Source organism: Hyperolius riggenbachi, chromosome 3 (assembly GCF_040937935.1).
Source record: "Hyperolius riggenbachi isolate aHypRig1 chromosome 3, aHypRig1.pri, whole genome shotgun sequence".
Classification (NCBI taxonomy): Eukaryota; Metazoa; Chordata; class Amphibia; order Anura; family Hyperoliidae; genus Hyperolius; species Hyperolius riggenbachi.
This window is the reverse complement of record NC_090648.1, coordinates 35,212,121-35,237,571: the sequence shown is the minus strand read 5'-3', so window position 1 is coordinate 35,237,571 and position 25,451 is coordinate 35,212,121. Positions and strand designations below refer to the sequence as shown.

General features: G+C 52.7%; 1 protein-coding gene across 7 annotated transcripts in view; it reads right to left on the bottom strand.

The window, feature by feature from the left end:
* The window catches only part of KDM6B (lysine demethylase 6B), a 222,653-nt gene that overhangs the window by 91,338 nt on the left and 105,864 nt on the right, over positions 1–25,451 (bottom strand). For 2 of the 7 annotated variants that reach the window (XM_068273981.1, XM_068273984.1), the window contains exon 1: positions 10,817–11,017. The exons of the other annotated variants lie outside the window; for them this stretch is intronic. The gene's annotated coding sequence lies outside the window, so the exon portion shown is untranslated. Of the gene's footprint in view, positions 1–10,816; positions 11,018–25,451 lie in introns of those variants that run through there. 7 annotated transcript variants of the gene reach the window in all.

Here is a 25,451-nt window from a genome sequence, read left to right as displayed (position 1 = left end):
CTGGCCACGTGTGTCCTCGTTCATGCTCCCATTGCTGAGAACGTACTGCGCAGTAGAGATTTGTTTTCATACTCAGCCTGCACAGGACACTCCTGGCTACGGGAACGCGTACGAGTATATGCATGGCCAAGGAGCAGTGGACGTCTACTTCCACTACATGAAAAAAGTGACCTGCGGCGGGGAAACGGAGGATTGTTCTAAAACGGCGTGGGGACGTCACCTGCAGGGGGCTCGCACAAGCCCCAGGTAAGAAATTTTTTTTTAAGCATACTTAAGTTTTGCTTTAGCAATGCCAGTTGCCTGGCAGTCCTGCTGATCCTCTGCCTCGAATACTTTTAGCCACAGCCCCTGAACAAGCATGCAGCAGATCAGGCGTTTCGGACTTTGTTGGATTTTACAGGATTAGCCGCATGCTTGTTTCTGGTGTGATTCAGACACTACTGCAGCCAAATAGATCAGCAGGACACGCAGGCAACTGGTATTGTTTAACAGGAAATACAAATATGGCAGCCTCCATATACGCATCCAATTTTTCCAATTTCGATTGGGCAAGGATTGGCCACTCTTACCAGCTCCATGTAGAATGAGGGCTTAGCTACACAATCTGTTCATAGTATTCAAAATCTGTTGGCTCTCATACTACATGGGAGGTAGTAAGATCACCCAATCACAATTGGACATGTGACAGGCTTAAGACATGTGACTGAGCACTTCGAAGGACCAGGAAAGCCTAGAAACCAGAGGACTGCCTGTACTACAAAATACAGGGGAAGTACTTCAGCAACACCTCATAATTCCCAATGCCGGGACCAAGATCAGGCGGTGGGGCCTTATGTGGTGAAGTGGCAGCAGAAAGTCCATGCAAACGCCCATTGTGGTGACGACAATTCAAAGCCAAACTCATCGTGTCTCAACATTACAAGCCATGTTTTCTTTACTATGAAACATGCAACAAAAATATTTTCAAAGCCACATATGACCACTTCATCAAGGCAACACATTAGGATTGGTCAGTAGACCAGGGTGAGGTAAACCACTCGCTGTTATGCGTGGCTTCTGCAGACTGTTCACCTGGCATTTTGCGTTTCATTTGGGAACAACGTGTTAGGTTGGGACTCTGCATGCCTTGCGCTGCATCTGTATAGATCTCATCCCCAAATGGTTGCCCAAGGGAATAACGAGGTTTGTGCACATGTGTGCACCTTTGACCTATATCCCAACCCCTAGAGGCTAAGGAGGTGTCTGCTATGGTGGGGGGTGGAAGGTGTGGAGACGCGCGCAGTGACTGGTGTGAGGAAAACCGCATGTGGGAGTCAATAGGTCGGGAGCCGTTGCTAAAGATCCAACGCACACAGCATGACCATTTGTGACACCATCCTCTAATACAGAATATATATCCCTGATCTCTCTCTCTAAGTATTAGGATCACTCTTTAGTAGCAGCATTTTGGCTTTTAGGCTGACTTCCCACTAGAGGTGGATCTCCAATGGCCAGCAGGAGTGGACAGTGTAACGTCCGCTTGGAGTCCGAAGTGGATGCGTTTTGGGCAGACCTGGATTTGCCTCACAGGAGTTTATGGGCACAGATGTCCTGGCATCTTAGACTCCGCCCCTCCATGATCCTACAACCCCCCACCGAACCACAAGTGTACCGGCTGGCCCAGCTGTCACTTCTCCCTTATTTCCCTTGCCCGTCATAGGTAGCTACAGGTGTCCCTTAGTATTAGGCAGCCATAAATACCCACAGTATTAAGTATCTAGAGGTGCCCTCAATTATTAGGTAGCCAGAGTTACCCTCAGTATTATGTAGCTAGAGGTGCCCCTGACTGATGGAAGATCTGGTCATTGGAATGCCAAAAGCTGGGCGAGTAAGTTCATTTACACTCACCAGGGCTCTGCATAGGGAGGGAAGAGGAAGAGAGGCGCTCGGGGAGGGGAGTGAGCCGCCTTTCCATCATCAGGCGCCTGAAGGCACGTGCCTATCCAGCCCTGGTTTTGACCATAGGCTTCTAGGAAATTCCATCCGCTGTCTGGGAATTATTGTGCAGGTGCCAATTTTGCACAGACAGAGGCACTTGGGTTGAACTACACTCGTTCCAGTTACTCCCCATTTTGCCCCAATGAAGCTGGTCATACCTGCGAAACGCGATGCACTAGTGTATAGTCAAAGCCAGTTTTTGTCTAAAGTTCGACAGAACAGTTTTCTTTGTGGAAAGGAAAGTCCACCACTACCTCCCTTTTTACATAGTTTTTAGTGTATTTCACTCTGATTGGCGCCTCTGTTCCAAGTATTTACCAGTTTTTGAGTCAGCCTTTGGTGGAGGGGTGCTATCCCCTATTTCCTATCTACAGAGAGCGTGCAGAAGAGCAAGGCTGGCCGGTTTACCGGGGGAAGAATTACAACACAATGGAGTGGCCAGAGAGGACAGAGGTAAGAAGTACTGTATTTTTTTGGACTATAAGACTAACTTTTTCTCTCCCAAAAGTGGGGAAAAAAGTCCAAATGCAGGGAGTTCCTGACTTGTGAACACCTGCCAATACGAACCTCCAAACCGCCGCAATGTTGGAGACCCCCTGTACTGTGCCCCTGCAAAGGAGGACACAAGGGGATACAAGGGGCATTTAGGAGGACACAAAGAAGCACAGGAGGAAGACACAAGGACACAGGAGGACACAAGGGGGACAGAGGAGGACACACTGGGAGACAAGAGGTACATCGGTGCATGAGGTACAAAAGGGGCATAACCCACAAGATGCCCCTTCACAATGGACACACTAGGTTTAATACATATTTTTTCCCCCTGTTTTTTTTTGTCCTGTAAACCTATGTGCATCTTGTGGTCAGGAGTGTCCTATAGTCCGAAAAATACGGTAGATAGTGAAAAGGGGATAGCATCCATCCACAGAAGATCCCTGAACAGACCAATATCTCCCAATGCGGAAACTGTTTGTCCCAGTGGGAACGGGGCCCTTATAAGGTTTTATTTTTAAATGATTGACAAATGTAAACAGTTTAGCACACATTTTGTTTTCAGAGATCAAAAGGATCACATTTTCAATTTGTTGGAACTTCTTGTTGTTGTACTTCTGCACTTTACACCTTTATACACACAAAGCAGAAGGACGCCTGTTACGTCTCCGCAGCTCGCTAATCTTACTGTGTCATCACACGCCTTTACGCAAGCTCCTCATTCTCATCACGTTCCAGTTACACCAGTCACATGGCACAATGTTACTGTTATCCAACCGTCACAAGTTAAAGAGCAACTGGAAACAAGCACATACGGCTGCTAGCCGGTCACTGCATAGGATTTCCATCACACCCAATCACGGGCCGCGGATCACAATGGAATTGCAAGATTTCACCCACACCAATCACTATCAAAATAAGCCTTGGGGTCTTTAAGTCTCATTTTAGACTTTCAGGTCTACTTTAAAGAGAACCCGAGGTGAGTTTGAAGAATATTATCTGCATACAGAGGCTGGATCTGCCTATACAGCCCAGCCTCTGTTGCTATCCAAAACCCCCCTAAGGTCCCCCTGCACTCTGCAATCCCTCATAAATAACAGCCACGCTGCTGACAAACAGCTTGTCAGAGCTGGCTGTGTTTATCTCTATAGTGTCAGTCTGCTGCTCTCCCCGCCTCCTGCAGAACTCCAGTCCCCGCCTGCATCCCTTCCTTCCCTGCTGATTGGAGGGAAGGGACTGGGGCAGGGACCGGAGCTATGCAGGAGGCGGGGGAGCAGCTGAGACTGACACTACAGATGTAAACACAGCCTCACAGCACGGCTGTGATTTATGAGGGATTGCAGAGTCCAGGGGGACCTTAGTGGGGTTTGGGATAGCAACAGAGGCTCGGCTGTATAAGCAGATCCAGCCTCTGTATGCAGATAACATTCTTTAAACACACCTCGGGTTCTCTTTAAAGAGACTCTGAAGCGAGAGGTATACGGCGGCTGCCATATTTAGTTCCTTTTAAGCAATGCAAGTCGCATAGCTTGTCCCAGGTGTTTCTGACATTATGGTCAGATAAGATTAGCTGCATGCTTGTTTCTGCTACTGCAGCCAAGTAGATCAGCAGGACAGCCAGGCAACCAGTATTGTTTAAAAAGAAATATGGCAGCCTCCATATCACTCTCACTTCATGAGTCCTTTAAGCTGAGATACAATGAAGACACTTTTTGTACCGTGCTATAATCCAGATTAACAAGAAGTAGAATATTATTTTGCATTATAGCTTAGCTACTAGTAACAACTGCACACCAGGCTTAACAACAAGTCCATTATCTATTAAAGGGGAACTGAAGAGAGGTATATGGAGGATGCCATGTTTATTTCCTTTTAAGCAATACCAGTTGCCTGGCAGCCCTGCTGATCCTCTGCCTCTAATACTATTAGCCATAGCCCCTGAACAAGCATGCAGCAGATCAGGTGTTTCAGACTTTAAAGTCAGATCTGACAAGACTAGCTTCATGCTTGTTTCTGGTGTTATTCAGATATTACTGCAGAGAAATAGACCAGCAGGGCTGCCAGGCAACTGGTATTGATTAAAAGGAAATAAATATGGCAGCCTCTGTATACCTCTTACTTCAGTTCCCCTTTAAAGACCATGGTCTGTGACAACATATTGTATTTTTTCTTCATCTCAATTTAAGTATATCTGGATTCCCATCCGATCGATGGGTAATCTGACAGGAAGTTGCATCGTGTGTATATGTCCAAACTGCTCCTGATTGATAACGGGATCGATTTTCCTGTGAAAACTTCAGGAAATCGATCCAGTTATGGAATGAGAAGCAAACGGACATGACGGAAATAACTGTCCGATTCCTGTCAATCAGATGAGAAATAGCATAGTGTGTACCCAGCATAATGCCTGGTACACACCATGCAATTTCAAATCAGATTGACCGATCAAGTCAAATTCCGACGGGTCCGATCAGGTTTCCAATAGATTTTCTGATCGCTTTTTGTGCAGGATTGATTAAAAAAATTATATTGATCAGAAACCTGATCAGAACTGTCAGAAATTGTTACAACCTATCGATCGGAGAGCAAATTTCATGCCGTACCACGCCCGAAAATTGGTACAATTTCTTCTGACTTCCAGCCCTGGTAAAATTTACCTCAGATCAAAATGGTGGCCGATTGCGAACATATTTTTCACAAAAATCTGATTGAACCCTGTCTGATGCTTCAGTACAAAACACGCAGCCACGTTCTCTATCGGCATTTATTGTCATGGCGGATATCTTCTGATCGATCAGAGCCAATCGATAAAATTCAGGAAAAGCAACCAGCCCCAGGCAGATTTAATCAGAAGTGACCTGATCTAATCCACCAGAGATCAATATAAGACAACCTGATTACCTCCAGACAGATCTATGGAGGGGGGGGGGGGGGGTACATAACTGAGCGCAAATCCCTGGAGAGGTACCTTCGGGTGACCACGGTGTATTCACAGTACACAAATCTGATTAGAGATAATCTTTTAATGCCTTCCCCTTTAAATACGCTCAGCCCCGCCGATTCCTAAAAATAACTTACAGTGCCCTCGAAATGTGGAGTCTAAATATGCGCCTGGCCCATCCTGCACTGTACATTAACCCCTCGCTGCACTCCAGACTCCACCCCCAGCCTGCGAGGTCTTCTCAGGCTGCCTGTAAACCCGCTGGTCTGGTCTCACGGCGCAGTAGTTAACCCCTTCTGGTGCCCTGTGAGCTGAATATACACTCACTGGTCCTGTCACACAGCATTAACCCCTTCTGTAGCCCTGTGTACTGAATATACACTCACTGGTCCCTGTCACACAGCATTAACCCCTTCTGGAGCCCTGTGTGCTGATTATATACTCACTGGTCCTGTCACACAGCATGAACCCCTTCTGGTGCCCTGTGTACTGAATATACACTCACTGGTCCCTGTCACACAGCATTAACCCCTTCTGGTGCCCTGTGTACTGAATATACACTCACTGGTCCTGTCACACAGCATTAACCCCTTCTGGAGCCCTGTATGCTGAATATACACTCACTGGTCCTGTCACAGGGTATTAACCCCTTCTGGTGCCCTATGCACTAAATATATACACTCACTGGTCCTGTCACAGCGTATTAACCCCTTCTGGAGCCCTGTGCACTGAATATACACTCACTGGTCCTGTCACACAGCATTAACCCCTCCTGGAGCCCTGTGTGCTGAATATACACTCACTGGTCCTGCCACAGCATATTAACCCCTTCTGGTGCCCTGTGTGCTGAAAATACACTCACTGGTCCTGTCACACAAGCATTAACCCCTAATGGTGCCGTGTGCTGAATATACACCCACTGGTCCGGTCACACAAGCATTAACCCCTTCTGGAGCCCTGTGTACTGAATATACACTCACTGGTCCCTGTCACACAGCATTAACCCCTTCTGGTGCCCTGTGTGCGGAATATACATTCACTGGCCCTGTCACACAGCATTAACCCTTTCTGGAGCCCTGTGTGCTGAATATACACTCACTGGTCCTGTCACACAGCATTAACCCTTTCTGGAGCCCTGTGTGCTGAATATACACTCACTGGTCCTGTCACACAGCATTAACCCCTTCTGGTGCCATGTGCACTGAATATACACTCACTGGTCCTGTCACACAGCATTAACCCCTTCTGGAGCCCTGTGTGCTGATTATATACTCACTGGTCCTGTCACACAGCATTAACCCCTTCTGGTGCCATGTGCACTGAATATACACTCACTGGTCCTGTCACACAGCATTAACCCCTTCTGGATCCCTGTGCACTGAATATACACTCACTGGCCCTGTCACACAGCATTAACCCCTTCTGGAGCCCTGTGCACTGAATATACACTCACTGGCCCTGTCACACAGCATTAACCCCTTCTGGTGGCCTGTGTACTGAATACACACTCACTGGTCCTGTCACACAGCATTAACCCCTTCTGGAGCCCTGTGTACTGAATATACACTCACTGGTCCCTGTCACACAGCATTAACCCCTTCTGGAGCCCTGTGTGCTGATTATATACTCACTGGTCCCGTCACACAGCATTAACCCCTTCTGGAGCCCTGTGTACTGAATATACACTCACTGGTCCTGTCACAGCGTATTAACCCCTTCTGGTGCCCTGTGTGCTGAATATACACTCACTGGTCCTGTCACACAGTATTAACCCCTTCTGGTGCCCTGTGCACTGAATAGACACTCACTGGCCCTGTCACACAGCGCATTAACCCTTCACAAACCACACAGTCTTTAGCTTCTTCCTGTTACACAGCTGACACACCAATTCCTGCACTCTGCACATTAACCTCTTCCTCTACCACAGAGACCAGTCTATAAGCTGCATGTACTGGTCTTGCCACAGTGCGCATTGAGCTCTGCCGGTCACGAGGCCGGCAGCCCAGGTCACCATCTCCTGTACCACCACCATTAACGACAGCCGCGCTGCCGATTCACCCTTCTGACTCTCCAAATCGATATTGGTCCGGATCCACCGCACCGCCACCGATCGGCACCACAGACGTAACACTAGTAACAAGATTAATCCTTTCCCAGCGCTGGTTCTGTCACATGGTACAAAACAATCGCCGGCTTCTGCCACGTGGTATCATAAGAGCGCCGTTTCTTTTACGCGGCACAATATAAGCGCTACCAGGCGGGAAAAGTGATGGTCCTGCTATATAGTACCATAAGTGGGCCAGTTATTTTACACATCGCATTATCAGCTCTGGATCTACCTGGCGGTACAGTACAAGTGCCGGTTCCACCATATGGTACAATAAATAGTGGCGGTTCTGTCACACAGTACAATACAAGCTCTGGATCTCACAAGGACAATACAAGTGCCGGTTCTACCACATGGTACCACAAGAGTGGCGGTTCTCTCCCATGGTACTATATAACCGCTGGATGTACAATACGAGTGCCGGTTCTACCACATGGTACCACAAGAGTGGCGGTTCTCTCCCATGGTACTATATAACCGCTGGATGTACAATACGAGTGCCGGTTCTACCACAAGGTACCATCAGAGTGGCGGTTCTGCCACACAGTACAATAAGAGCTGCCAAACGGCACAAATAAGTGCCCCAGTTCTGTCCCACAACATAAGTGACGGTTGCACTGCCAGGTACAACAGGCATACAATAAAATGAGATTGCCCGTTTTGTCACACTGTATCAAATCATCTCCGCACCGAGCGCCTCAATCCATAGCCTGATTTAACCCCTTCAATACGCTCCTCCTAGCGCCTGAACACAGCCGCTTATGTCACCTAACCCATTAACCCAGTAACAGTACAGAAAAGATGCTGGCTCGGCTGCTCAACCCATTACATCATCGTACATGCCGCCGTATAAATATTCACCAGTTAAGCCCCTCCCTGGTTCGCTTGCAGGCTTTTAACCCATCCGCAGCCCGCCGCCAAGCCGGTCCGTCCACACACAGGAGCGGATTAACCAACCCGTTACCAGCACGGAAACGATACGGGTGTATTCGCCGCGGTTCCGCCACACCGCCTATCACGGAGTATTAACCCTTTCACCTCAACTACTCCTTAACTCCCCCCCCTCCCCCCTCCTTTGCGGCACGAAAGGCTGTAACACTCGCCATTCCGGTCACACTGCTCATTAACCCTTTAAAAGCCTATAGTGCATCACACGCCAACGCAGGTCCTGTCACGGTGACCTTTAAATAGCCTATAACAATTACAGGCGCTGTCACAGCGCATTAACCCTTTCCTAGCATTGACACAGTATAAGAGCTTACTGGTCCTGACAGCCAGTTTGTGAACTCCTGTAAAAAAAAAAAAAAAAAGCCAACAGATTATAGGTTACAGCACGATGGTTTCTGTCACACAGTTTCGTAAGCCTTTAATAGCAAGTAACAGGCGTGAGCCCGGACCGGTCCTGTCATGAAGCGTATCGCCCGACTTCTCGCAGGACAGAAGAGCAGGAATGGCTCAGCATCCAGTCACACGGCTTACGGACATTTCAGCAGCACAAAAGGATTACCATATGGCGTTTACGCTGCCTGTAAACCGTGCGACAGGACAGGAAACAGCATGATACAGGTCATTGTTTCTTCTACACCATTCATAGTACAAGTCGGCAAGGACCCAATTGGCCGGTATGGCTTAAAGCCGGCCATACACCCACAGCTGTGGTTGTGGGAAGTCTGACACCTGAAGAAAAAAAAATTACACCTTTGCAATTTAAAGACACCCCATTTTTTGGGGAGGGGAGGGGCATCCCAAAAACCGTTTACACTAGACATCGATCCATACACGGTAGACATTGGTTCATGCTCATTAGACACAGGATGGTGGCTCTAGAAAGCATGCATTAAATAAAAGACCCAAAGCATTTGCCAAAATTAGGAAAAGACTTGGCATCGGACGGGTTGGGGGGGGGCACAGGTTCCCCCCAACACAGGGCACTGCAGTTCCAGCCCAGTGACACATCCATTCTGCATTCACACGATGGTGTCTCACGGTCTGGGGTGACAATAGCCCAGTCTGTCAGCGAGTGTCGATCCCAGACTGCACAGCGCATGCACCGGGAACACCTGAAATCTCTCATTATAAACCATATCAAGTCATTATGTGAAAGCGCCGGACGTGCAATCCCCAGGGGGAACGTTATGAGCGCAACGCATCCATTCACTTGTCTTTGACAGGGCTGTATAATAGTACAGATAACACACTGCTAGTAACAGCCGGCCGGCACTGTGTACGTGCAGCGAGTCACCTAGCATGCACCCCCAGTCTCTGCCTGCCTATCAGCCCCCCCCCCCAGTCTCTGCCTATCAGATCTCCCAGTCTATGCCTATCAGAACCCCCCCCCCCCCCCAGTCTCTGCCTGCCTATCAGATCCCCCCAGCCTCTGTCTGTCAGATCCACCCCCCCCTGCACCCCTAGTCTCTACCCATCAACCCCCCCCACCATGCACCCCCAGTCTCTGAATACCCATCGACCCCCACCCCTCCATGTTTCTGCCCATCAGCTCCCCCCCCCCCACGCAGACCTCTATCAGCTGCCCCCCAATGCACCCCCAGTCTCTGCCTGCTTAACAGCCCCCCTCCCATCCCCATAAAATGTTCCCCAAGTCTGCTTAGCCCCCCCCCCCCCCCCATGAAATGAACCCCCAGCCTCTGTCTGCTTACCAGCCCCACTCCACTGCAACCTCAGTCTACCTATCAGCTGCTCCCCCAGTCTCTGCCTATCAGCTGCTCCCCTCCCCCAATTTTGCTCTGCACCCCCAGTCTCTGCAAATCAGCTGCTCTCCAATATGCTGCACCCCCAGCCACTGTGCAACTCAGACATGGCATGCATGCACTGCAAGCCCACTGTCACTGTCCAACAGCTGCATACTATGTTCTGCAACCCCCCCACCCCCATCACTGCAGGCTACCTCCTGTGTGCCCCCCCCCCTCCCCCTTTATCAGCTGTGCTTCCTGCACTGCACCTCCCAGTGTGACCCCTGCATAGGGCTCCCCTATATACTCCAGAAGCTGCATGCATGGGAACAACCCCCCCCCCCATCCGTGCGGATCCGAGGTCACTGCATAGAGACTCCCATCACCCCCTGTCACTGGCTGCACCCCCCCATATCTGATGCATTCCAGCTGGACCGGTCCCCCCCCCCACCGGACTGCTTGTCATGCCCGAGACATTTAACCCTTCCTGTATCAGCCCGTCTCCCCCTCCCCCACATGCCAGGGACAGCAGTCCCCCCGCGCGCCGCTCAGTCCCTTTAAACGGCCCTTTAAATCCCCGGCGCGGCGGCGGCCAGTGTGCGGAGCTACCTGCGGGGCTGCGTGTCCTCCTCAGCGCGTCCTCATGCTCCAGCTCCGGCACAGAGCGACCCTCCGATCCTGCAGGGCTGCCCGGGATCTGGGGAGGAGGATTATTACTATTTACTATTATTGTTATTCTCAGCGCCGGCTCTCGCCACACTCAGGCTGCCTCTCTGTCTCTCTATTGCCAGTCTGTGTATTCAAACAAAGAAAGCTCAGCTCCCCTCCCCCCTAGATCTGCCTCTGCCCTCCTCTCCCCCCTCCGGAAAGGCAGCCTCGCTTTCACGCCCCATCCCTCCTCCTCTGACAGCCCCCCTTCCCTGCACAGCCTGTCCTCACTGCTTCCCTGACATCCTGGCCTTCCATTTCCTGCCCTGACCACAGCCTGCTGCCCCAGGCACTGCACAGAGGGTGGGTGACAGCACAGGGGCACTGCCATACAGGGCACAGGGACACTGCCACACAGGGGGTGACAGCACAGGGACATTGCCCCACACAGGGGGTGACAGCACAGGGGACACTGCCATATAGGGCACAGGGACACTGCACCACACGGGGTGACAGCACAGGGACACTGCCATACAGGGCACAGGGGCACTGCCACACAGGGGGTGACAGCACAGAGACACTGCCCCACACAGGGGGTGACAGCACAGAGACACTGCCCCACACAGGGGGTGACAGCACAGAGACACTGCCATACAGGGCACAGGGACACTGCCCCACACAGGGGGTGACAGCACAGAGACACTGCCCCACACAGGGGTGACAGCACAGAGACACTGCCCCACACAGGGGTGACAGCACAGAGACACTGCCCCACACAGGGGTGACAGCACAGAGACACTGCCCCACACAGGGGTGACAGCACAGAGACACTGCCCCACACAGGGGTGACAGCACAGAGACACTGCCCCACACAGGGGTGACAGCACAGAGACACTGCCCCACACAGGGGGTGACAGCACAGAGACACTGCCCCACACGGGGTGACAGCACAGAGACACTGCCATACAGGGCACAGGGACACTGCCCCACACAGGGGGTGACAGCACAGAGACACTGCCCCACACGGGGTGACAGCACAGAGACACTGCCCCACACAGGGGGTGACAGCACAGACACTGCCCCACACAGGTGGTGACAGCACAGACACTGCCCCACACAGGTGGTGACAGCACAGACACTGCCCCACACAGGTGGTGACAGCACAGACACTGCCCCACACAGGGGTGACAGCACAGAGACACTGCCCCACACAGGGGTGACAGCACAGAGACACTGCCCCACACAGGGGTGACAGCACAGAGACACTGCCCCACACAGGGGGTGACAGCACAGAGACACTACCCCACACGGGGTGACAGCACAGAGACACTACCCCACACGGGGTGACAGCACAGAGACACTGCACCACACAGGGGTGACAGCACAGGGACAATGCCCCACAGGGCACAGGGACAATGCCCCACACGGGGTGACAGCACAGGGACAATGCCCCACAGGGCACAGGGACACTGCTCCACACGGGGTGACAGCACAGGGACACTGCCCCACAGGGCACAGGGACACTGCCATACAGGGCACAGGGACACTGCCCCACAGAGGGGGTGACAGCACAGGGACACTGCCCCACACAGGGGGCGACAGCACAGGGACACTGCCCCACACAGGGGGCGGCCGCACAGGGACACTGCCATACAGAGCACAGGGACACTGCCACACGGGGTGTCTGCACTGGGTCCCTCCCGCACTGGCTGCAGGGGGGCCTCCGCACTGAAATCCTGGACGGGAAAAAAAAAACGCAGCAGATTCAAGTCAATAGGCTGCTGTCTGCTTCGCATGTAACAGGGGAGGGTAAAACACACAGACGGCATGGTGCATTTTACCACTTAAAGCAGGGGTCAGAAACCTTTTTGGCTGAAGGAGCCATAAACGCCACATTTTAAAATGTATTTTCGTGAGAGCCATATATGTTTCAAACTGGGACAGTGGGCATGCGTAGCAGAGGGCTCACGTCCCTATTGCCATGGTGATGTGTATATAGCTGATACTCCGGGCAGCGGAAGTATCTGACACGTCTTCAGCAATTTCCCCTAGAGCCAGACAGGAGAAATACCGACCAACAGCTTGTACAATTAACTAGCTGACTTGGGGGTTGATTCACTTTGTAGGATGAAATCCCCACACTTTGGCCCAGTAGGCTGCCTGGCAAGTGACAGGCAGCCTATTGGGCCAATCAAAGTGCAGGGATCTTGTCCTACAAAGTCACTGGACCCGACAGTATCCAGGGTGGGACAACTGGAGCGGCCGTTCGTTTTGGTGGGAACGCGAGTAAGTAGTGCATGCTACAGCAGTATCATGCCTACTTTGAAAATGTTACTTGCGCTGTCACACTAAGCTGCTGTGTGCCGGATGGAGCCATCAAAAGAGCCACATCTGGCTCCGGAGCCATAGGCTCCCTACCCCTGACGTAAAGGATACGTCCGAGGAAAATAAAAGAAACAAGATCCACTTACCTGGGGCTTCCTACAGCCCCTGGCAGCCGATGTGTTCCTCGCCGCAGCTCCGGTGTCCCCTCCATTGCAGATGCCGACCTCGCCAGGTCGGCGTCTCCTGCCGCTCACGTAGCCTGCAGTAATTTAGCGCTACTAGGAGCGCGAGTGTTGCACAGGAAACGCCAGCATCTGCAACAGAGGGGGACACTGGAGCCGACGACGTATCCTTTAATGCCCCTCTATTGAGAGGATGTGTTCATTTCAGCAGGATGGACATGAGAGAACACCTGAGACCCCCCCCCCCCCCCCCCACCACAAAGTAAAAAAAAAAAAAATCAAGTACATAAGTCTATATTGTGGTGCTGTATCTTTACGTGCCCTCCATCTGCCGTTATATGCCCCAATCTCTGGCCCCGGCTAAGTCAGGATCTTTGACCCGGAATTTATGCCCCACCCAGTAGCCTTTCTTTGAGCCACCCTGACGGCGGTGTCCGCGCTCCCAGCAGCTCTCCTTGAGACTGGAGTCCGCTCACGGCACTGGGAGCAGTGCATATGAAGCCACGCCCCCTGTCAGCGCAGCTCAAAGAACGGCTGCTATGCATGCACGGGGGGATTCATAAGTCAGGACCAAAGAACGGGCATAAAGCGGCAGACGAAAGAGAACAGAGGACACAATGATACAGCACCACATTATAGACAGATACCAGGGCTGTGGAGTCGGGGCAATTTCGGGCACCCGGAGTCTGAGTTGGAGTCGTTGATTTCATAAACTGAGGCGCCGGAGTCGGATGATTTTTGTACAAAATCCACAGCCCTGTTAAGTATTAGACTAAGGAGTCGAGGAGTCGGAGCCGAGGCCATTTTGGGTACCCGGAGAAGTAGGACGTTTATAAACACACCAGTGGTTAAAAGGGAAAGAAGTCTCAGGTTCCATACTTACCTGGGTCTTCCTTAAGCCCCCTTAAGGCCACTCGGTCATTCGCCGCCTCCTCAGGTGGTCCTGTCCCCCACTGGACGGCTGGTAGCCTGGCAGATTCACGCTTCAACGCGCTGTCCAGTCGCGCTCCCGTAGCCGCGAGCATTCTGGGCATGTTCAGTACACTTCACACCACGTGCAAGTGATTGACAGCGGCGGTCACGCAGACGCAGTAGGGGACAACCTGGCGAGGTCGGCCTCTGCAGCGGAGGGGAGCTGCGGCGAGAGACATAGGGGCTGGAGGAAGCCCCGGGTAAGTAGGCATCTTTTTTTTCCAGCTCGGATATTACCTTTAAGGAAAACCCAGGTAAGTATGGTACCAGAAACTGTTTTCGTCTCAGGTGCACTTTAAATATGCACCATGCCTGCAAATATTAATAGTCATGCATGGCAAAGGGATTCTGATGCTTCTCACTAGACGCATGCCAAACATACTCTTTGTGGTCAATGCACCAGTTCGATAATATGTTGAATATAGTATTTGCCGGTTTGTATTTTCTGCATACCATAAGGCTGGTTTCACAGTGGGACGTTACAGGCGCACGTTAAAGCAGCCTGTAACCCACCGCACAGCAATGAAAAATCAATGGGCTGTTCACAGTGCCCACATTGCGTTACAGTGTAACGCTGCGCCATAATATAACGTACTGCATGCAGTACTTTGTAAGCGGCAGAGCCGCCTTAGACTGTTTGCACATGCTCAGTAATGTTGGGGAGGAGCGGCCAGGCACATGGCTAATCAATATTCACTGCACTCAGTTACGTGCAGTGATTACTTCCTGGAGCAGCCGCTCTGTGCGGCGATTGGCCGGGCGGGACCACGTGATGCCGCATGCGTCCAAGAGTGCGCATCACGGACGCCAGAGTGAGCTGCACAACGCGGCTCACTCTGACGTCCACATTAGAGAGCACCAGGCGTTGCGTTAGGGGCACGTTATGCGACCATAACGTCCCCTAAAGCACAACGTCCTGGTGTGAAACCAGCCTAAAAGTTACCTGTCAGTTGTATATTAAAAAAAAAAAAAAAAAAAAAAAAGCCCTAGGAGGAATTTTGAGAATTCTCAAAATATAAACCCTACCCGAAAGTAAGTCCTAGTGGCAGTAAGGTGAAAAGAGTATGGCAACTTGTGTTATTACTGGAGCTGATGGGCTTGCAGGCGGGACCAATTGGGCCAATCACTGCTCCCACTGCTAATCAGCAACTTTTAATACTACACAGCAACAGATCAGGTTTCCAGTACATTACTCGCCACTGAAGGGATCGAGTCCTGATTTCTGTGGGCGACAGTAATTGAGCGTGTGCATATACACTAAGGAAAAAAAAGAAGAAAAAAAAGAGGCAGATAGGTTACAAATTGTCTTCTGTTAGCAATGGTTACCCCCTAGAAATGCATGGAGCCATTATCACTTTGCATAATGATGGTGCTATGGGCAAGGAAATTGCTTCCAATAATGCTGCACTGAAAGGAACCATTTAGCAGATCATCCAGAACGTTAGAGTGATCCTGTAGCAAGTTATACTCGCCTAAGAATAGGGAAGGCTCTGGATCCCATAGAGTCTTTCCAGTTCTCTCCCGTGTCCTTATCTCAGCGCTGTCCCTCCAGATCAAATGCCAAGTCTTCAGCCTTCAGCAGCACTTGTGTTCCAGAGTATTTTCGAAGACAAGTGGATCCATACTGCGCTCGCTGCAGATGTCTCTGCCTTAGGAAAAACTCGGGAGCAAGTGCTACTTCAGAGACATGCCAAAGGCGCCAATTTTGAAAAAGAGGGGGGAGAATGGAGAGAGGCCTGGGAAAGTGCTATGGTATCCAGACCTTTCCGCCTTTTTAGGCAAGTTTTTTTTGTTTGTTTGTTTTTAAGGCAAGAGTTTAAGTTGCCCTGAAGGTGGCTTCAGAACATCTAGAGAGTGTCCAGAAAACACTAGGACCACCAGCTCCTAAGGAGTCAGCTACAGAAGAAGGCTTGGACCAAAATTGGGCTGGATCTCCAACGATCAGCCGAGGCGGCCAATGCCGCATACATTCTGGTGGTCTGTTGTGAGTCACGTTTGCAACCATATTCTTCAATGAGAAATACATCCGATTGTGTTCTGCTTCAAACTAACGTATGAATGGATTCTATTACTAACATACGATCCACCAACATGAACATTTTCAGATCTGCCACCAGTGCAGAACTTGCCCAGTGGTGGCACCAGTTTGGTGTAAATGCATGCAGCCCCACAACGAGAAGACTTTTGGACAATGGCCTTGCGTCATGAAGATCATCAATGAAGCCATGTTTTTCAAAGAAAAAAACATCAAGGGCAGAAATAAGAAGAACTGGACCACAGAAGACTGGTTCAAAGCTATTTTCTCTGATGAATCCTCCTGACTGTTTGCGACATCTGGAAAATGGATTGTCTGGAGAAGATAGGATGCTTCACTGTTAGTACAACACAGGACTTATGGTAGCGGGCTAAAACCATCCATGAGTGGAGTGGCTTCTCATCTGGGCAATTCCGCCCAAGAACACTGCCATGAATTAATAACATCAACACATCTTCCAAAAGCATATTCTCTGAACAAGTCTGGTACAATTTGATGGTTATCTTCATTGTCCACCATGTTCAAACACCATGTCACAAGGTCAGATACCAAAGTGACTCAGACATCGTAACACTGAAATTTTGGACAGGTCCACAGACCTTAATCCCATTGTAATCCTGTGATCAATGGAGAATTGTATTTAACATTGGCTTATTGACTTCAATCCTTCCACAATCTGGGCCCTGGGTACCTGAATAATTAGTTACCACTGCATCACACCTCCTACAATATTAGATCAAAAGGATCTAATAACTTGGTCACCCCCAGAGTGCATCTCAAAACCTTTGGACATAGAGACTTCTGTCATGCTGCCCCTACCCTTTGAATCTCTTTCCCTATTAAGACATCCCTAGAAGCATTTATGAACACCTGTCAATTTCCACTGTAACAGTCCAGCCTGCAACTATGTATTGATCTGAGACCTCTATGTGCTTTGAGTCCTATGGGAAAAAAAGCGCTTTACAAATGTTATTGTATTATTCTTCAAAAGATTGTAAATAAGCAGAAACCCACACATGGGGATCAGTTCTAAGAATTTACAAGAAAAGAATGCATCTCCATCAGTCAGATATCGTACAGACGCTTTTTAAGTAGTTATATATTTTTAGAAGTAGGGCGACGGACAGAAGGGAGCTGCGAGTCTGCCCCTCCTCCTGCAGGGTCACAGACAGAAGGGAGCTGTGAGTCTGCCCCTCCTTCTGCAGGGTGACACAGACAGAAGGGAGCTGCGAGTCTGCCCCTCCTCCTGCAGGGTGACAGACAGAAGGGAGCTGCGAGTCTGCCCCTCCTCCTGCAGGGTGACACAGACAGAAGGGAGCTGCGAGTCTGCCCCTCCTCCTACAGGGTGACAGACAGAAGGGAGCTGCGAGTCTGCCCCTCCTCCTGCAGGGTGACAGACAGAAGGGAGCTGCGCGTCTGCCCCTCCTCCTGCAGGGTCACAGACAGAAGGGAGCTGTGAGTCTGCCCCTCCTCCTGCAGGGTGACACAGACAGAAGGGAGCTGTGCGTCTGCCCCTCCTCCTGCAGGGTGACACAGACAGAAGGGAGCTGCGAGTCTGCCCCTCCTCCTGCAGGGTGACACAGACAGAAGGGAGCTGCTAGTCTGCCCCTCCTGCAGGGTGACACAGACAGAAGGGAGCTTCGAGTCTGCCCCTCCTCCTGCAGGGTGACACAGTCAGAAGGGAGCTGTGAGTCTGCCCCTCCTCATGCAGGGTGACACAGACAGAAGGGAACTGTGCGTCTGCCCCTCCTCCTGCAGGGTGACAGACAAGGGAGCTGTGAGTCTGCCCCTCCTCCTGCAGGGTGACACAGACAAGGGAGCTGTGAGTCTGCCCCTCCTCCTGCAGGGTGACACAGACAGAAGGGAGCAGTGCGTCTGTCCCTCCTTCTGTAGGGTGACACAGACAGAAGGGAGCTGTGAGTCTGCCCCTCCTCCTGCAGGGTGACACAGACAGAAGGGAGCTGTGAGTCTGCCCCTCCTCCTGCAGGGTGACAGAAGGAAGCTGTGAGTCTGCCCCTCCTCCTGCAGGGTGACAGAAGGAAGCTGTGAGTCTGCCCCTCCTCCTGCAGGGTGACACAGACAGAAGGGAGCTGTGAGTCTGCCCCTCCTCCTGCAGGGTGACACAGACAAGGGAGCTGTGAGTCTGCCCCTCCTCCTGCAGGGTGACACAGAAGGGAGCTGTGATTCTGCCCCTCCTCCTGCAGGGTGACACAGACAGAAGGGAGCTGTGAGCCTGCCCCTCCTCCTGCAGGGTGACACAGACAGAAGGGAGCTGTGAGCCTGCCCCTCCTCCTGCAGGGTGACACAGACAGAAGGGAGCTGTGAGCCTGCCCCTCCTCCTGCAGGGTGACACAGACAGAAGGGAGCTGTGAGCCTGCCCCTCCTCCTGCAGGGTGACACAGACAGAAGGGAGCTGTGAGCCTGCCCCTTCTCCTGCAGGGTGACACAGACAGAAGGGAGCTGCGAGTCTGCCCCTCCTCCTGCAGGGTGACACAGACAGAAGGGAGCTGCGAGTCTGCCCCTCCTCCTGCAGGGTGACACAGACAGAAGGGAGCTGCGAGTCTGCCCCTCCTCCTGCAGGGTGACACAGACAGAAGGGAGCTGCGAGTCTGCCCCTCCTCCTGCAGGGTGACACAGACAGAAGGGAGCTGTGAGTCTGCCCCTCCTCCTGCAGGGTGACACAGACAGAAGGGAGCTGCGCGTCTGCCCCTCCTCCTGCAGGGTGACACAGACAGAAGGGAGCTGCGCGTCTGCCCCTCCTCCTGCAGGGTGACACAGACAGAAGGGAGCTGCGAGTCTGCCCCTCCTCCTACAGGGTGACAGACAGAAGGGAGCTGCGAGTCTGCCTCTCCTCCTGCAGGGTGACACAGACAGAAGGGAGCTGTGAGTCTGTCCCTCCTCCTGCAGGGTGAGACAGACAGAAGGGAGCTGCGAGTCTGCCCCTCCTCCTGCAGGGTGACACAGACAGAAGGGAGCTGCGCGTCTGCCCCTCCTCCTGCAGGGTGACACAGACAGAAGGGAGCTGCGAGTCTGCCCCTCCTCCTGCAGGGTCACAGACAGAAGGGAGCTGTGAGTCTGCCCCTCCTCCTGCAGGGTGACACAGACAGAAGGGAGCTGTGCGTCTGCCCCTCCTCCTGCAGGGTGACACAGACAGAAGGGAGCTGCGAGTCTGCCCCTCCTCCTGCAGGGTGACACAGACAGAAGGGAGCTGCTAGTCTGCCCCTCCTGCAGGGTGACACAGACAGAAGGGAGCTGTGAGTCTGCCCCTCCTCATGCAGGGTGACACAGACAGAAGGGAACTGTGCGTCTGCCCCTCCTCCTGCAGGGTGACACAGACAAGGGAGCTGTGCGTCTGCCCCTCCTCCTGCAGGGTGACACAGACAAGGGAGCTGTGAGTCTGCCCCTCCTCCTGTAGGGTGACACAGACAGAAGGGAGCAGTGCGTCTGTCCCTCCTTCTGTAGGGTGACACAAACAGAAGGGAGCTGTGAGTCTGCCCCTCCTCCTGCAGGGTGACACAGACAGAAGGGAGCTGCGAGTCTGCCCCTCCTCCTGCAGGGTGACAGACATAAGGGAGCTGTGAGTCTGCCCCTCCATCTGCAGGGTGACAGACAGAAGGGAGCTGTGAGTCTGCCCCTCCTCCTGCAGGGTGACACAGACAAGGGAGCTGTGAGTCTGCCCCTCCTCCTGCAGGGTGACACAGACAGAAGGGAGCTGCGAGTCTGCCCCTCCTCCTGCAGGGTGACACAGACAGAAGGGAGCTGTGAGTCTGCCCCTCCTCCTGCAGGGTGACACAGACAAGGGAGCTGTGAGTCTGCCCCTCCTCCTGCAGGGTGACACAGACAAGGGAGCTGCGAGTCTGCCCCTCCTCCTGCAGGGTGACACAGACAGAAGGGAGCTGCGAGTCTGCCCCTCCTCCTGCAGGGTGACACAGACAGAAGGGAGCTGCGAGCCTGCCCCTCCTCCTGCAGGGTGACACAGACAGAAGGGAGCTGTGAGCCTGCCCCTTCTCCTGCAGGGTGACACAGACAGAAGGGAGCTGCGAGTCTGCCCCTCCTCCTGCAGGGTGACAGACAGAAGGGAGCTGCGAGTCTGCCCCTCCTCCTGCAGGGTGACACAGACAGAAGGGAGCTGCGAGTCTGCCCCTCCTCCTGCAGGGTGACAGACATAAGGGAGCTGTGAGTCTGCCCCTCCTCCTGCAGGGTGACAGACAGAAGGGAGCTGTGAGTCTGCCCCTCCTCCTGCAGGGTGACACAGACAAGGGAGCTGTGAGTCTGCCCCTCCTCCTGCAGGGTGACACAGACAGAAGGGAGCTGCGAGTCTGCCCCTCCTCCTGCAGGGTGACACAGACAGAAGGGAGCTGTGAGTCTGCCCCTCCTCCTGCAGGGTGACAGAAGGGAGCTGTGAGTCTGCCCCTCCTTCTGTAGGGTGACACAGACAGAAGGGAGCTGTGAGTCTGCCCCTCCTCCTGCAGGGTGACACAGACAGAAGGGAGCTGTGAGTCTGCCCCTCCTCCTGCAGGGTGACACAGACAGAAGGGAGCTGTGAGTCTGCCCCTCCTCCTGCAGGGTGACACAGACAGAAGGGAGCTGTGAGTCTGCCCCTCCTCCTGCAGGGTGACACAGACAGAAGGGAGCTGTGAGTCTGCCCCTCCTCCTGCAGGGTGACACAGACAGAAGGGAGCTGCGAGTCTGTCCCTCCTCCTGCAGGGTGACACAGACAGAAGGGAGCTGCGAGTCTGCCCCTCCTCCTGCAGGGTGACAGACAGAAGGGAGCTGTGAGTCTGTCCCTCCTCCTGCAGGGTGACACAGACAGAAGGGAGCTGTGAGTCTGCACCTCCTCCTGCAGGGTGACAGACAGAAGGGAGCTGTGAGTCTGTCCCTCCTCCTGCAGGGTGACAGACAGAAGGGAGCTGTGAATCTGTCCCTTCTCCTGCAGGTGTCAGAAGGGAGCTGTGAGTCTGCCCCTCCTCCTGCAGGGTGACAGACAGAAGGGAGCTGTGAGTCTGCCCCTCCTCCTGCAGGGTGACAGACAGAAGGGAGCTGTGAGTCTGCCCCTCCTCCTGCAGGGTGACACAGACAGAAGGGAGCTGTGAGTCTGCCCCTCCTCCTGCAGGGTGACAGACAGAAGGGAGCTGCGAGTCTGCCCCTCCTCCTGCAGGGTGACACAGACAGAAGGGAGCTGCGAGTCTGCCCCTCCTCCTGCAGGGTGACACAGACAGAAGGGAGCTGCGAGTCTGCCCCTCCTCCTGCAGGGTGACACAGACAGAAGGGAGCTGCGAGTCTGCCCCTCCTCCTGCAGGGTGACACAGACAGAAGGGAGCTGCGAGTCTGCCCCTCCTCCTGCAGGGTGACACAGACAGAAGGGAGCTGCGAGTCTGCCCCTCCTCCTGCAGGGTGACAGACATAAGGGAGCTGTGAGTCTGCCCCTCCTTCTGTAGGGTGACACAGACAGAAGGGAGCTGTGAGTCTGCCCCTCCTCCTGCAGGGTGACAGAAGGAAGCTGTGAGTCTGCCCCTCCTCCTGCAGGGTGACAGAAGGAAGCTGTGAGTCTGCCCCTCCTCCTGCAGGGTGACAGAAGGGAGCTGTGAGTCTGCCCCTCCTCCTGCAGGGTGACAGAAGGGAGCTGTGAGTCTGCCCCTCCTCCTGCAGGGTGACACAGACAAGGGAGCTGTGAGTCTGCCCCTCCTCCTGCAGGGTGACACAGACAAGGGAGCTGTGAGTCTGCCCCTCCTGCAGGGTGACACAGACAGAAGGGAGCTGCGAGTCTGCCCCTCCTCCTGCAGGGTGACACAGACAGAAGGGAGCTGTGAGTCTGCCCCTCCTCCTGCAGGGTGACAGAAGGGAGCTGTGAGTCTGCCCCTCCTTCTGTAGGGTGACACAGACAGAAGGGAGCTGTGAGTCTGCCCCTCCTCCTGCAGGGTGACACAGACAGAAGGGAGCTGTGAGTCTGCCCCTCCTCCTGCAGGGTGACACAGACAGAAGGGAGCTGTGAGTCTGTCCCTCCTCCTGCAGGGTGACACAGAAGGGAGCTGTGAGTCTGCCCCTCCTCCTGCAGGGTGACACAGACAGAAGGGAGCTGCGAGTCTGCCCCTCCTCCTGCAGGGTGACAGACAGAAGGGAGCTGTGAGTCTGTCCCTCCTGCTGCAGGGTGACACAGACAGAAGGGAGCTGTGAGTCTGCCCCTCCTCCTGCAGGGTGACAGACAGAAGGGAGCTGTGAGTCTGTCCCTCCTCCTGCAGGGTGACAGACAGAAGGGAGCTGTGAGTCTGTCCCTTCTCCTGCAGGGTGTCAGAAGGGAGCTGTGAGTCTGCCCCTCCTCCTGCAGGGTGACAGACAGAAGGGAGCTGTGAGTCTGTCCCTTCTCCTGCAGGGTGTCAGAAGGGAGCTGTGAGTCTGCCCCTCCTCCTGCAGGGTGACAGACAGAAGGGAGCTGTGAGTCTGCCCCTCCTCCTGCAGGGTGACACAGACAGAAGGGAGCTGCGAGTCTGTCCCTTCTCCTGCAGGGTGTCAGAAGGGAGCTGTGAGTCTGCCCCTCCTCCTGCAGGGTGACAGACAGAAGGGAGCTGTGAGTCTGTCCCTTCTCCTGCAGGGTGACACACATAGTACAATGTTACAGTTGCCTTCTCTGCAGGATGACCCAGTGGCACAGACAGAACGGAGCCAGCAGTCAGTGACATGGGACTTTGCACACTCTCCCTCCCCCCCCCCCCCCCTCCTGTGACACAGGGAACAGAGTCTGAACGGTCACTGCACCCCCTTTCTCCCCCGAGTTAAACGACCTTCCCTGCAGCCTTGCAGAGCGGCACGCGTAACCTGTCTGGCTTGTAGCGCACGGCGTTTGGCGGGTGTGACCCATAACTGGAGGGAATGACATCACAAGGGCCGGGGACGCCTAGAGGATCAACAGAAATGCGATTAAAACAATGATCTACCGGAGGATAGCAACAGCACAATAGGCATTGTGCAGCTACAGGTACACACAGGCAGGCTCCGCTGGAAGCTGAGGGCAAGCCACCAGCCCGTGCAGACACAAAGAGCGGGTCTATAAGCCCAGGCGCTTGCACACAGGCACATATACGCACAGCTGTACGCAGGTTCTGGCCCACTGCCCAGTCCCCTCTCTCTGCTTCTATTACATAACATCTGGAGTCTGTCCTCAGCTCACCCCATAGGGTGCACCTCCCTCCCTCCCCAGCTCCGGTGCTGACCTCCCCTCCTGGAGACAGAGGTGTAGGGGGGGGGGGGGAGCCAGAGGTGTGTGCGGAGGGGGCACTCACAGATGTGTTTGTGTGCCAGAAATTGTGCAAGGCGCTGCTGCAGTCCTGCGCACACACACTGAAAACTTCAGGAAACAAAAGACAAGAGAGCTCAACTTTACTCCACTTCAGAACATGGCAAAAACTGCTGAGACAGGGGAATAGGAAAACAGCTCTCTCTCTCTCTCTCTCTCTCTCTCTCTCTCTCTCTCTCTCTCTCTCTCTCTCTCTCTAAAAATTAGCATATTGTGATGAAGTTCATTATTTTCTGTAATGTACTGATAAACATTAGACTTTCATATATTTTAGATTTATTACACACAACTGAAGTAGTTCAAGCCTTTTATTGTTTTAATATTGATGATTTTGGCATACAGCTCATGAAAACCCAAAATTCCTATCTCAAAAAATTAGCATATTTCATCCGACCAATAAAAGAAAAAAGTGTTTTTAAAACAAAAAAAAAGTCAACCTTCACATAATTATGTTCAGTTATGCACTCAATACTTGGTCAGGAATCCTTTTGTAGAAATGACTGCTTCAGTGCGGCGTGGCATGGAGGCAATCAGCCTGTGGCACTGCTCAGGTGTTATGGAGGCCCAGGATGCTTCAATAGCAGCCTTAGGCTGCATTTCCACTTGTGCGGTGCGAATCGCCGCGGTAAAAATTTGCATGCGGATTTCGCATGTGGGTGTATGCGAATTTTCATGCGAATTTGCATGGATGACGATGTATGCGATTTTAACCATGGCAGTGCTGGTGTGCTTTTCCATTGTTTCTAATTCGCATGAAAATTCGCATACCCAAACCTCATGCGAATTTCCTATTAAATACATTGTATGCGATTCACCTAGCGGTATACAAATTCTGATGGCTCCGCCATGCGAATTTTTTCTGCACAAAAAAAACGCAAAGGAATCCTGACAAGTGGAAACAGTCCCGTTCCCTTGTATTGCTATGCGAATTTGCATGCGATTTCGCGATAGTGGAAATGGGCCCTTAAGCTCATCCAGACTGTTGGGTCTTGCGTCTCTCAACTTTCTCTTCACAATATCCCACAGATTCTCTATGGGGTTCAGGTCAGGAGAGTTGGCAGGCCAAATGAGCACAGTAATACCATGGTCAGTAAACCAATTACCAGTGGTTTTGGCAGTGTGAGCAGGTGCCAGGTCGTGCTGAAAAATTAAATCTTCAACTCCAAAGATTTTCAGCAGATAGAAGTATGAAGTGCTCCAAAATCTCCTGATAGCTAGCTGCATTGACCCTGCCCTTGATAAAACACAGTGGACCAACACCAGCAGCCGATATGGAACCCCAGACCATCACTGACTGTGGGTACTTGACACTGGACTTCAGGCATTTTGGCATTTCCCTCTCCCCAGTCTTCCTCCAGACTCTGGCACCTTGATTTCCGAATGACATGTAAAAGTTGCTTTAATCCGAAAAAAACACTGAGCAACAGTCCAGTGCTGCTTCTCTGTAGCCCAGGTCAGGCGCTTCTGCCGCTGTTTCTGGTTCAAAAGTGGCTTGAGCTGGGGAATACGGCACCTGTCGCTCATTTCCTGCACATGCCTGTACACGGTTGCTCTGGATGTTTCTACTCCAGACTCAGTCCACTGCTTCCGCAGGTCCCCCAAGGTCTAGAATCAGTACTTCTCCACAATCTTCCTCAGGGTCCGGTCACCTCTTCTCGTTGTGCAGCGTTTTCTGCCACACTTTTTCCTTCCCACAGGCTGAGGTGCCTTGATACAGCACTCTGGGAACAGCCTATTCATTCAGAAATTTCTTACTGTGTCTTACCCTCTTGCTTGAGGGTGTCAATGGTG